Source organism: Mesocricetus auratus, unplaced genomic scaffold (genome assembly GCF_017639785.1).
Source record: "Mesocricetus auratus isolate SY011 unplaced genomic scaffold, BCM_Maur_2.0 Super-Scaffold_100006, whole genome shotgun sequence".
Classification (NCBI taxonomy): domain Eukaryota; kingdom Metazoa; phylum Chordata; class Mammalia; order Rodentia; family Cricetidae; genus Mesocricetus; species Mesocricetus auratus.
Genome location: NW_024429190.1, coordinates 32568886 through 32582361, shown reverse-complemented (window position 1 = coordinate 32582361; position 13476 = coordinate 32568886). Strand labels below are relative to the sequence as shown.

At 41.6% G+C, this 13476-nt stretch overlaps 1 pseudogene; it reads left to right on the top strand.

Annotated features, from left to right (window-relative positions):
* Nucleotides 1-6567: 6567 nt before the first annotated feature.
* Nucleotides 6568-13112, top strand: LOC101844012 (annotated as a pseudogene).
* Nucleotides 13113-13476: the final 364 nt, after the last annotated feature.

Below are 13476 nucleotides of genomic sequence, written 5' to 3'. Positions count from 1 at the left end.
GTGTGTGTGTGTGTGTGTTTGTGTGTGTGTGTGTCTCAGTATGGACAGGAGCCAGCTCTAAGGAGCACTCACTATGCCCCTCCCCCACGCTCAGAGCTCCACAGACATCATCTCAGCTCTATAGCAAGGAAGGCTGTGAGGACTCCAACTCACTGAAAAGGAGGCAGACTCAAAGGATGAGGCAACCTACTCTAAAGGCCATGACAGGTAAATGTTGACCTGGGCTGGGAAGTCAGGCTGCCTGACTCAAGCCCTTTCATTTGGAAGTAGCATTCTTTTTTAAAAAAAATAAAAATAAAAATCTCATTTTACACACAGATCCCAGTTCCCTCTCCGTCCATTCCTCCCACTCCACCCACCATTTCCCCCACTCCCCCCATCCACTCCTCAGAGAGGGCAAGGCTTCCCATGGGGAAATCATCAAAGTCTGTCACATCATTTTGTGCAAGACCAAAGCTCTCCTCACTGTGTCTAAGCTGAGCAAAGTTACCCTCCATAGGGAATGGGCTTCAAAACGCCAGTTCATGCATTAGGGATAAATACTGGTTACATTGACAATGGCCCCATAAACTTCCCAAGCCCCCCCCAACTGCCACCCACATTCAAAGGGCTTAGTTTGGTTTCATGCAGGTTCCCCAGCTGCCAGTCTGAACTCAGTGAGCTACCACTTACTCAGGTCAGCTGTTTCTGTGGGCTTCCCCAACATGGTCTTGACCCCTTTGCTCATATCATCTCTCCTTCATCTCTATGACTGGACTCCACAAGTTCCACCCAGTGCTTAGCTGTGGATTGCTGCATCTGCTTCCATCAGCTACTAGATGAAGGCTCTATGATGGCAATTAAGGTAGTCATCAACCTGATTATAGGGGAAGGGCAATTAAGGTACCCTCTCCACTATTGCTTAGATTCTTCATTGGGGTCATCCTTGTGGATTCCTGGAAATTTTCCTAGTCCTGGGTTTCTCATTAACTCCATAATGGCTTCCTCTATCAAGGTATCTCTTTTCTTGCTCTCCCTCTCTGTCCTTCCCCCAACTCAACCTTGTCAATCCCTCAAGTTCTCCTCCCCCTTCCCCTTTACCCTTCTCTTACTACCCTACTCCCATGCTCCCAATTTACTCAGGAGATCTTGACTATTTCCCCTTGGGGGGATTAAGTATGTCTGTATCTTCTAGGGTCCTCCTTGTTTCCTGGCTTCTCTGGGGTTGTGAACTGTAGGCTGGTTATCCTTTGTTTTATGTCTAATATCCACTTATGAGTGAGTACATACCATGTTTGTCTTTCTGTCTGGGTTTTCTCATTCAGGATGGTTTCTTCTGTTCCATCTATTTGTCTTTGAATTTCAAGATGTCATTGTTTTTGTTTTTACCTCCATTGTGTATATGTATCACACTTTACTTATTCTTCAGTTGAGGGGCATCTAGATTGCTTCCAGGTTCTGGCTATTACAAATAATACTGCTATGAATACAGTTGAGCAGATGTCCTTGTGGTTTGAGTATTCATCCCTTGGGTATATACCCAAGAGTGGTATTGCTGGGTCTTTGTTTGTTTGTTTATTTGTTTTCAAGACAGTTTCCCTGTGTAGCTTTGGAGCCTGTCCTGGAACTAGCTCTTGTAGATCAGGCTGGTTTTGAACTCACAGAGATCTGCCTGCCTTTGCCTCCCAAGTGCTGGGATCAAAAGCATACGTCACCACCACCCAGTTTGCTTGGTCTTGAGGTAGATTGATTCCAAATTTTCTGAGAAACCACTATACTGATTTCCAAAGTGGCTTTACAAGTTTGCACTCCCACCAGCAATGGAGGAGTGTTCCCCTTACTCTACATCTTCTCCAGCTTAAGTTTCCATTAGTGTTTTGATCTTAGCCATTCTGACAGATATAAGACGGTATCCCCAGAGTCCTGGGAGCAGCCTCTCTGCACCCCAAACCACCCACCATGACATCTGCAACCACCAGAGCTTTGGACCTGTTCCCACTTGGAGAAGTAAGTGTCTAGGTCCCCAGCTGGAAGTAGCATTCTTTTTTGTTTTGGTTTGGTTTTTTGGTTTTGTGAGACAGGGTTTCTCTGTATTGTTTTGGAGGCTGTCCTCGAACTCACTTTGTAGACAAGACTGGCCTCGAACTCACAGACATCCATCTGCCTCTGTCTCCAGAGTGCTGGGATTAAAGGCATGTGCCACCAATGCCTGGCTTGGAAGTAGCATTCTTAAGTGAATGGTTTTTAATCCTCTGGACCTTGACAGGAAGCATTAATGTGTATCTTGTCATTTATCCCCAGTACCCAAGCCAGGACACAGTTTGCTATATGATAAAATAGGATTCCCCTTAATTGACTCTAAAATACCACAGTTTCTATCTGATTTATAACACACACTTGAGTCTTGTAAACCTCTTAGCTTTGCCTCTGTTAAAGATGTTCAAGTTGATTCACAGTAACTACTGAAACTAAATTATGTCCTTTACAGTATTTGTGCATGGAAGCCTAAGCCTCAGGGCAGCTATATTTGGAATTAAAAGTAGTGAAGTTTGCCAGGCAGGACATCTCAGTGGGTAAAGGCATCTGGCACCAAGCCTGATGACCTGAGTTCAGTCTCCAGACTCTATATGGGAAGAGAGTGTTGACTCCTCCAAGTTATTCTCTGACTTCCACAAGCACACATGTGCCATTAGCATACATGGCTACACACACACACAGGGTACACACATAGGCATGCAGACACACACAATTTAATGCGATAAAAAAAACTCTTCAAGGGGGCTGGGGAGACAACTTAGTGGTTAGGAGAATGTACTGCTTCCAGAGGACCTGAGTTTGGTTTCCAGCACCATATCAGGTAGTTCAAAATCAACTTCAAGTTCATCTCCAGATGTTCAATGTTCTCTTCTAGCCTCCGAGGGCACTGTGCTCAAGTGCCCAAACCCATACTCTGATACACATATACATAATTCAAATTAAATTTAAAAAGAAATAATAGCCTGCCTTGGTGGCATGCAACTTTAATTCTAGTACTTGGGAGACAGAAGAAGACAGACCTCTGTGAGTTTGAGGTCAGCCTAATCTACATAGTGTGATTCTGGCATAAAAAAAACTAAAAACTAACTAACTAAATAAATAAATAATGTTTTGTTTTAAAGATGAAGTCTCCATCCTACAAGACTATTGTTTTTGTAAGTAGTGACATCATAGCACATTCCTGTAGCTAGACTTTCTTGTCAGCTGCCAGCTCCCAAATAATGACATGGAAACTTATTATTAATTATGAAAGCTCTTTCCCAACTAGCTCTTATAACTTAAATTAACCTGTTTCTATTAATTTATGCTCTGCCATGTGGCTCAGTTATCTCTCCTCTGTATCATATGTCTGACTTCATCAATGTCTTGCTGGTATCTTGCCCATGCCTAGATTCATCCTGAGTTTCTACTATGCCTGGAAGTCCTGCCTATTCTCTCCTGCCTCCGTATTGGCCATTCAGCTCTTTATTAAACCAATCACACAGTGTAAACAAATAATTAACAACACATATCCCCAGAAATGACAGCCATCTCAGTCTTGGACTCACAGACCTCAGAACCTAAAGTAATAGATTTTATTGCCTAAGCCACATATTCCATTGTAGAGGTTGAATATTCTCAACCCAAAAGCTGAAATCTGAAATGCTCCAAAATCTGCAACTTTTCTGAGCTGAGAAAATTCCATGCCATGAAACTTTGTTGCATGCAAAAAAGCCATTAAAAATTGTATATATAATTACCATTGTCTGTGTGTACAAGATATCTATGAAACATGAATATTATTTATCATTCATATGCAAATACTCAAAAATCCAGGAAAATGTGGAATCTAAAAACATCTCTAATGTTTTGGAGACCAGTTGGATGTTGTTATGGCCACCAGAGGAGACTGAGAAAGCCCAAACACTCCTTTTCAGGCATTCCTGGTAAGATGCCATATTAACTTCTCTCAATGCTGTAACGAAATCCCTGAGAAAAGCAGCTTTGGGGAGGGACGGTCTCGTTGGCTTACAGTTGAAGAGTGCAGTCATCACAGTGGAGAAGTCATGGTGGCAAGAGCATGAGACAGTAGGTTAAACCGCATCCCGCATCGAGGAAGTAGAAGGAAATGAATATTGTGCTCAGATAATTTTCTCTTTGTAATTCACTTGGGACTCCAGCACAGCAGATGGTACTACCCATGGGCAAAGTGGATCTTTTCACCTCTAACTGAATCTAGAAATCCTTTCACAGACATGACTGTGGGGTTGTGTCCCAGGTGATGCTAAATCTTCTCAATTCGACAGTATTAGTCATCACAGGTGCCATATTCCCCCTGAAGTGTGACATCACCACAATGTAGCAGAGACCCTTGGAGACAAGCTTAGGAATCATTACACAGAAACACACAACACAAAGCAAGCATAAATCTGACTGACTAGTCGCATTGCTAGCAGAACGTGGCCTTGTCAACTGCCTCTTTTTGTTCACATTTTCATTACTTCCCAGCTTCTCACCCTTCCTCTTAACCTGTGACAGGTAAGTGGTGTTGAACTGCATGATGAGTTAAACTATCCCTCTAATTTAGAAAATGAATTGTCACCGGAGTCCAACTTTAGTGCTTGCTCAGGCCAGAAAGACACACTTTAAAAGGATTATTTCACCACAGTTTCTGGTTTCATTTCTTTATTTTACTTTTTCAATTTTAAGTTTGTGACTGAGGCAGGGTCCCACTGTCTGGAACTCACTATGTAGACCAGACCAGCCTCAAATTCACAGAGCTCTGCCTGCCTCCATGTTCCAAGTGCTGGGATTAAAGTTGTATGCCACCATGACCAGTTCAGTTTCTCTTTTTTAAAACTTTACTTTTATATAGGGCAGTGACCTTCATCCCACCACCAATTTGTCCACCCAGAATCTTGGAGTGTGACTGATTTTGGAACGCTGTTCTCTGGGCATTACATAGTTATCTCATTCTTGTAATTGAAGCAACTGTGTGTCATACACCAGAAGCTCATAGGGTTGGGCCTACTACCCCCTTATGGGAAATAGGGAGGGTTCATGACAGACACGAGCTCTGGAGCTACACAAGGATGTGTAAGCAGGTACAATCACTTGGGCAAGGAGAAGTCCTCTTCTTCAGTAGTTTAACTTCATGTAAGCTGTCTGTGTGCCTGTAAGGAACCCCAGTTGAATCCAGTGACCCGCCACACTAAACTGGGTAAAAACCCTACTTTGATCTATTGTTGGTACCTGGTCCAAAGTGAGCAGTTGTTTATTCTCATCTTGCCAGGAAAGAGATACATGAACACACAGAACCAAGACTTGGTTTGGGAGCTGCTATGATAATAAAGCATGCACATGAAGCTAAGATTGACTTAAGTGTCTGTGGGGATAATCCCAATGTGGCCATTCTTTCCAATGCGCTATGTAATGACATGACTCCTTGCTATGGTCGCAGGTATATTGCCCCTGCATGGCTAATAAGATGCAACTGTCTGTACTCCATCTGAAGGTCAAGTGTCTTTACAAAGAATCCCAGGATGATCCTCTTCTTGTATGTGATTTGGGGTAGTATATGCCTCTTAAACAATTAGGGTCTGACACACAGGTACAGGGATGGCCCTCAAAAGGCCAGTGGACTAGAGCATATATTCCAGTCAGTATAAGTATCACATATGGGTCAGATTGTAAACCAGAGGCACAGGCCAGTAGTCTGCTAGCTGAAGGGGATGAAGTAGAAATGATAATGATGGAGCTGGGCACGAGAGAGGTGGTATTTGATGCCCAGTTCACCAGGCTGGCTCACACTGTGTTGTCAAAGAGTTAAGAAAGAGGTTAACTCAGCAGGGACCTCAGAAAGAGTACGGGGGTTTAGTATGTTGCCGGATATTTGTTTACACTGTGTGAAGCTGTGCCTCTACCTAAGGCACCTTCTGATTGGTTTAATAAAGAGCTGAATGGCCAATAGCTAGGCAGGAGAGAATAGGCAGAACTTCTGGGGAAAGAGAGGAACTCAGGAAGAATCTGAGGCAGGTGGGATTTACCAGCCAGACACAGAGGGAGTCAGAGGTACAGAATGTACAGAATGGAGGAGAGGTAAAGAGCCACATGGTAGAGTGTAGATGAGTATGAATGGGTTGCTGGCGGTGGTAGTGCAGTCTTTAGTCCAGCACTTGGGGAGGTAGAGACAGGTAGATCCCTGTGAGTTGGAGGCTAGTCTGGTCTACAGAGCTAGTTCCAGGACAGCCAGGGCTACATAGAAAAACCCTGTCTCAAAAAAAAAGTGTGTGTGTGTGTGTGTGTGTGTGTGTGAGAGAGAGAGAGAGAGAGAGAGAGAGAGTGTGTGTGTGTGTATGTGTTATAAGAGCTAGTTGGAAACAAGCCTAAGCTAAGGCCAAGTTTTTGTAATTAATAAGAAATCTCCACATCATTATTTGGGAACTGACAGTACAAAGAAAGTCTAAATACACTGGTGGCTTTGCTGAGCTCATTGTAGAGTACAGTCCTTATGATGTACAAAAGGCTATAGAGGGCACGTTGTTCTTGGCCTCTGCCTGAGCTAGGCCAGCCATGGTGGCAGTGAAGAGCCTAAACCCTAAAGCTGAGGTGGCCCGGGTGCGGAAAGTGTTAGTGGTGAACATCAGTGCAGCACAGGATATGCAGGATGTACTGAGGAACAAATTGGTGCCTAAGGGCACCATAAAGATGCTTGTTTCTGGTGCTGGAGACATCAAGCTTACTAAAGACAGCAATGTGCTGCTTCACAATATGCAAACCCAGCAGCCTCTTTAATAGCAAAAATAGCTACAGCCCAGGATGACATAACCGGTGATGGTACTACATCCAATGTCCTCATCATTGGGGAGCTGCTAAAACAGGCAGAACTCTACATTTCTGAGGTTCTTCATCCCAGGATAATAACTGAAGGTTTTGAAGCTGCAAAGGAAAAAGCACTCCAGGATTTGGAACAAGTCAAAGTGAGCAGAGAGGTGGACAGAGAAACACTCATCAATGTGGCCAGAACATCTCTTCGAACTAAGGTTCATGCTGAACTTGCAGATGTCTTAGCAGACACTGTAGTGGACTCCATTTAAGCCATTAAGAAAATAGATGAACCCATTGATCTCTTCATGGTTGAGATCATGAAGATGAAACATAAATCTGAAATTGATACAAGCTTAATCAAAGGGCTTGTTTTGAATCATGGAGCATGGCATCCTGATATGAAGAAGAGAGTAGAAAATGCCTACATTCTCATGTGCAACATGTCCTTAGAATATGAGAAAACAGAAGTGAATTCTGTTTTTTTTTTACAAGAGTACAGAAGAGCGAGAAAAACTAGTGAAGATTGAAAGAAAATTCATTGAAGATAGAATTAAAAGGATAATAGAACTGAAAAAGAAAGTCTGTGGTGATTCAGATAAAGGATTTGTTGTTATTAACCAAAAAGGGATTGATCCCTTTTCCTTGGATGCCCTTGCCAAAGAAGGCATTGTGACTCTGTGCAGGATCAAAAGGAAAAACATGGAAAGGCTGACACTTGCTGATCCTGACTGTTTGGGACATGCAGGTCTTATCTATGAGTATACATTGGGCAAAGGTAAGTTCACCTTTATTGAGAAATCTAACAATCCTCGTTCTGTCACATTACTGGTTAAAGCACACACTGACTCAAATCAAGGATGTAATAAGAGATGGCTTGAGGCACATCAAAAATGCTATTGATGACTCTGGGATCTCCTGACCTGGGAACTGCAGGCAGATTGACTCACCCCGCCCCGCGCGCGCGCCCCCCCTACCCCGCTCACCAAGCAACTGCTAGTCTACTGACAGCACTGTCCTACTCCAGCTCCCACCCACTGGGAGAGGGAGTGCCTCAAACCTGCCTGCACCTACCATGAGACCCATCAGAGCATTTGACATGCTTGCACCCACCAGAAGAGAACCTTGGACCTGTACCTACCACGAGAGGAAGAGACCCCACCTGTACCCACTGGAAGAAGATGGGAAGACAACAATATAAGAATACATTCAACAACAGAAAAACCAATATGACGCCACCAGAGTCTAGACACTCTACATTGGCAAGATCTGAATATCCCAACACAGATGAAGTGGAAGAGACTTAAAAACAACTTCATGACAATGATTGAGACCCTAAAAGAGGAAATGAGAAAATCATTTAAAGAAATGGAAGAAAAGAGAAACCAAAAATTGCAAGAAACAATTCAAACAGTACAAGGTTTGAAAGCTGAAATAGAGACAATAAAAAAACACAGTCTGAAGGAATGCTGGAATTAGAAAACATGGGTAAATGATCAGGAAATACAGATGCAAGCATAACCAACAGAATACAAGAGTTGGAAGAGAGAATCTGAGGCATTGAAGATACACTAGGAGAAATAGATTCATCAACCAAAAAAATATCTTTTTTTTTTTTTGGTTTTTCAAGACAGGGTTTCTCTGTATTGTTTTGGAGCCTGTCCTGGAACTAGCTCTTGTAGACCAGGCTGGCCTCGAACTCACAGAGATCCGCCTGCCTCTGCCTCCCGAGGGCTGGGATTAAAGGAGTGCTCTACCAACGCCCGGCTCGACCAAAAAAAATCTTAAATCCAACAAATCCCTAACACAAAATATCCAGGAAATATAGGACACTGTGAAAAGGCCAAATCTAAGAATAATAGGTATAAAAGAAGGTGAAGAAACCCACCTCAAAGGGGCAGAAAACATATTCAACAAAATCACAGAATAAAACTTTCCCAACTTAAAGAAAGACATGCCAATGACAGTACAAGAAGTCTACACCAAATAGAGTGGACCACAAAACAAAAAGTCCCCTTGGCACATAATAATTAAAACACCAAACATATAGAATAAATAAATAATATTAAGAACAGCAAAGGAAAAAAGGCCAAGTAACATATAAAGGCAAACCTATCAGAATCACACCTGACTTCTTCATGGAAACTCTGAAAGCCAGAAGATCCTAGATAGATATTCTACCAACACTAAGAGACCATGGATGCCAACCCAGACTACGATACCCAGTAAAGCTTTCAATCATTACAGATGGAGAAAACAAGATATTCCATAACAAAACCAGATTTAAACAATCCATATCCACTAATCCAACCCTACAGGAAATACTGGAAGGAAAATTCCAATCAAGGAAGTTAACTACACTCACAAAAACATAGGCAACAGATAATACCACTTTACCAAAAGCCAAAAGAAAAAGCAGGGTAAATCCACAAACAATACCAACATCAACAACAACAAATAAAAAACAAACAAGATTTAACACTCAATAGTCCATAATTTCCCTCAATATTAATAGTCTTAATTTGCCTATAAAAAGACAAAGGCTAACAGAATGGATATGAAGACAGAATCCATCCTTCTGCTACATATAAGAAGCACACCTCAACTTTAAAGACAGACATTACCTCAGAGTAAAGGGTTGAGATAAGATTTTCCAATCAAATGGACCCCAAAAACAAGTTGGTATAGCTATCCTAGTATATAACAAATTAGACTTCAAACTAAAATCAATCAAAAGAGATGAAGAAGGTCATTTCATATTCATCACAGGAAAAATTCATCAGGGAGAAGTCTCAATTCTGAACATCTATGCCCCAAATACAAAGGCACTCACATTCATAAAAGAAACATTACTAAAACTCAAATCACGCATAAGATCTCACACACTTATAGTGGGAGACTTCAAAACCTCACTTTTACCACTAGACAGGACTACCAGACAGAAATTTAACAAAGAAACTAACAGAAGTTATGACCCAATTGGGTTTAACAGACATCTATAGAACTTTTCATCTAAACACAAAAGAATATACCTTCTTCTCAGCGCCACATGGGACCGTCTCTAAAATTGACCACATGCTTGGCAACATAGCAAACCTCAACAGGTACAAAAAATTGGAATGATCCCTGTATCTTATTAGACCATCATGTTTTTAAAATTAGAATTCAACAACAACACAAATTGCAAAAACCCTAAAAACTCATGGAAATTGAACAATGTGCAATTAATTGCACCATTCCTGAGTCAAGGAACAAATAAAGAAAGAAATTAAAGACTTCCTAGAACTTCCTAGATTCAATGAAAATGAAGACTCAACATATCCAAACTTACGGGACACTTTGAAAGCAATACTAAAAGGAAAGTTCATAGCACTAAGTGCTCACATGAAGAAACTGGAGGGTAGTCACACTAGAGAATTAACAGCACAGCTGAAAACTCTAGAATAAAAAGAAGCAAACTCACCCAGTAGGAGTAGACACCAGGAAATAATCAAATGAGGACTGAAATTAGTAAAGTGGAAACAATACAAAGAATCAATGTAACAAAGAGTTGGTTCTTCCAGAAAATCACAAGACAGACAAACCTTTATCCAAACTAACCAAAAGGCAGAGAGAGAACATGCAAAGTAACAAAATCAGAAATGAAAAGAGGGGCATAACAACAGACACTGAGGAAATCCAGAGAATCTTCAGATCATACTTTGAAAACCTGTACTCTACAAATTCGAAGATTTAAAGGAAATGGACAATTTTCTGGATAGATATTACTTACCAAAATTAAATCAAGAACAGATAAGCAATTTAAATAGACCTATAACCCCTAATGAAATAGAAGCAGTCATCAAAAGTCTTCCAATCAAATAAAGCCCAGGCACAGATGGTTTCAGTGACGAATTCTACCAGAAATTCAAAGAGCTAATACCAATATCCTCAAAGTGTTCCACACAGTAGAAGCAGAAGATCCATTGCCAAACTCTTCTTATGAGGCTACAATTACCTCGGTACCCAAGCCACACAAAGACACAACTAAGAAAGAACTACAGACCAATATCGCTCATGAACATTGATGCAAAAAATAATCAATAAAATACTGGCAAATCAAATCCAAGAACACATCAGAAAAATCATCCACCATGATCAAGTAAGCTTCATCCCAAGGATGCAGGGATGGTTCAACATATGAAAATCTATCAATGTAATCCACCATATAAACAAACTGCAAAAGAAAAACCACATGGTCATCTCACTAGATGCTGAAAAATTCTTTTATAAAATCCAACACTCCTTCAAGATAAATGTCCTGGAGAGATCAGGGATAACATGAGGATACTTGAACATAATAAGAGCAATATACAGTAAAACAACAGCCAACATCAAACTAAATGGAGAGAAACTCAATGTGATTCCCCTAAAATCAGGAACAAGACAAGGCTGCTCACTCTCTCCATATCTCTTCAATATTGTACTTGAAGTTCTAGCTAGAGCAATAAGACAACAAAAGGAGATCAAGGGATACAAATTAGAAAGGAAGAAATCAAACTTTCACTATTTGCAGATGATATGATAGTTTACATAAGTGACCTGAAAAACTCTACACAGGAACTCCTACAGCTGATAAACACCTTCAGCAAAGTGACAGAATACAAGATTAACTTAAAAAAAATCAGTAGCCCTACTATATATAGATGATAAATGGGCTGAAAAAGAAATCAGCATTTGCCACAAACAGCATAAAATATCTTGGGGTAACACTAACCAAGCAAGTGAAAGACCTGTATAGCAAGAAATTTGAGTCTTTAAAAAAAGAAATAAAGACGATAACAGAAAATGGAGATTGACGAATACCTTATATGCCATCCTAGAGCCTCCATCCAGTGACTGATGGAAGCAGAGGCAGACACCCACCACTAAACACTGAACTGAACTCCTGGAACCCAGTTGCAGAGAGGGAGGAGAGATGAGCAAAGGGGTCAAGACCGGGCTGGTGAAACTCACAGAGACATGTGACCTGAACAAGGGGGAGCTCATGGACCCCAGACTGATGGCTGAGAGGTCAGCATGGGACTGAACTAGACCCCCTGAATGTGGGTGTCAGTGAGGAGGTCTTGGCAATCTATGGGTCCTCTGGTAGTAGATCAGTTTTTATCCCTGGTGTATGAAAGGACTTTGGGAGCCCATTCCACATGGAGGGATGCTCTCTCAGCCTGGACACATGGGGGAGGGTCTAGGCCCTGCCCTGGAGGATATGACAGACTTTGGAGATCCCCCATGGAGGGCCTCACCCTCCCTGGAGAGCAGAGTGGGAATTGGGTGGGAGGCTGGGGGGGTTAGAGGAGCAGGGGTGGAGGGGAGGGAGAGGGAGCTGAGATTGACTTGTGAAGCAAGCTTGTTTCTAATTTAAATTAAAAAAAATAAATAAGAATGCTATTGAGGATGACTGTGTTGTCCCAGCACTGTTGCAATAGAAGAAGCAATGGCAGAAGCTCTGATGAAATACAAGCTCAGCATGAAAGGCAGGGCTCAGCTTGGAGTCCAGGCATTTGCAGATGCCTTGCTCATTATTCCCAAGGTTCTTGCATGGAACTCTGGTTTTGACCTTCAGGAAACATTAAAGTTCAAGCTGAACATTCAGAATCCGGGCAACTTGTAGGTGTGGACTTGAACACAGGTGAGCCACCGGTAGCAGCAGAGACGGATGCATGGGATAACTACTGTGTGAAAAATCAGCTGCTCCACTCCTGTCCTGTGATCGCCACCAACATTCTCCTGGTTGATGAGATCATGAGAGCGGGGATGTCCTCTCTCAAAGGCAGAGGACGTCCCTTGTCACAGCATATGTAACACTACAGAACGGTGTGGGGAAATGGTCGTCTTCGTCCAAGTCATTTGGAAAAGAAATTTCTCTTACTGGTTGAAGAAAAGGAACAAGACATTTGGCACCTATTCAAATTATAATACTGTAAAAAAATTTTCCGCTGAGTGTATGCATACGCTCATGAAGGGGACCCTTTTAAACCCACTGAAAGACATGTTTTAGCTACAATGACACAAAAAAATCACATGTTAAGATACGCGTGTTGCCTACCTTGTTCATTTAATGTTCTTCAAAAAATTGTAATAGTTTTTTCTTAACAGCATGATGGTGCTTGCCTGTAAGTCTAGTACTCTGGAAAAGAGGTCCAGAAGTTGTGCTTCAACTAGGCTACAGGAGACCCCGCCCTCCCCAGCTCAAAAGAATCATTTTTTTCCTCGTGGTTGTGTTTTAAATTAGCCAACTAACTCCCTGTTAAACATGCAAGATTCTTGCCAGTGCAAAACGCATCTGGGTAATTTATGGTTTTCATAGTGTCTCTAATAAATACTTAAAAGTAAAAAAAGAAAAGAAAAAGGCTATAGTGGATCTGAATGGCTTAGATTGGCATTGAAATTGCATTTGTTAAATGCTAAAGTAGTTAGGAGGGAGTGAGAATGGGGGAGACCAGAAAAAGAAGTCTGAATGTGTCATTCAAAAGTAAATGGGCAAGATTTGAGTCAATCCAGAGTTCCTATGGAAATATTTGATAGAAAGCCAATTGTTATGCTTACAAGCTTCTGGAAGGTTTTAAAGCCAGAATAACAGTCCACTAATGAGGCAGAAGAGGTACAGGGATTCTGCCT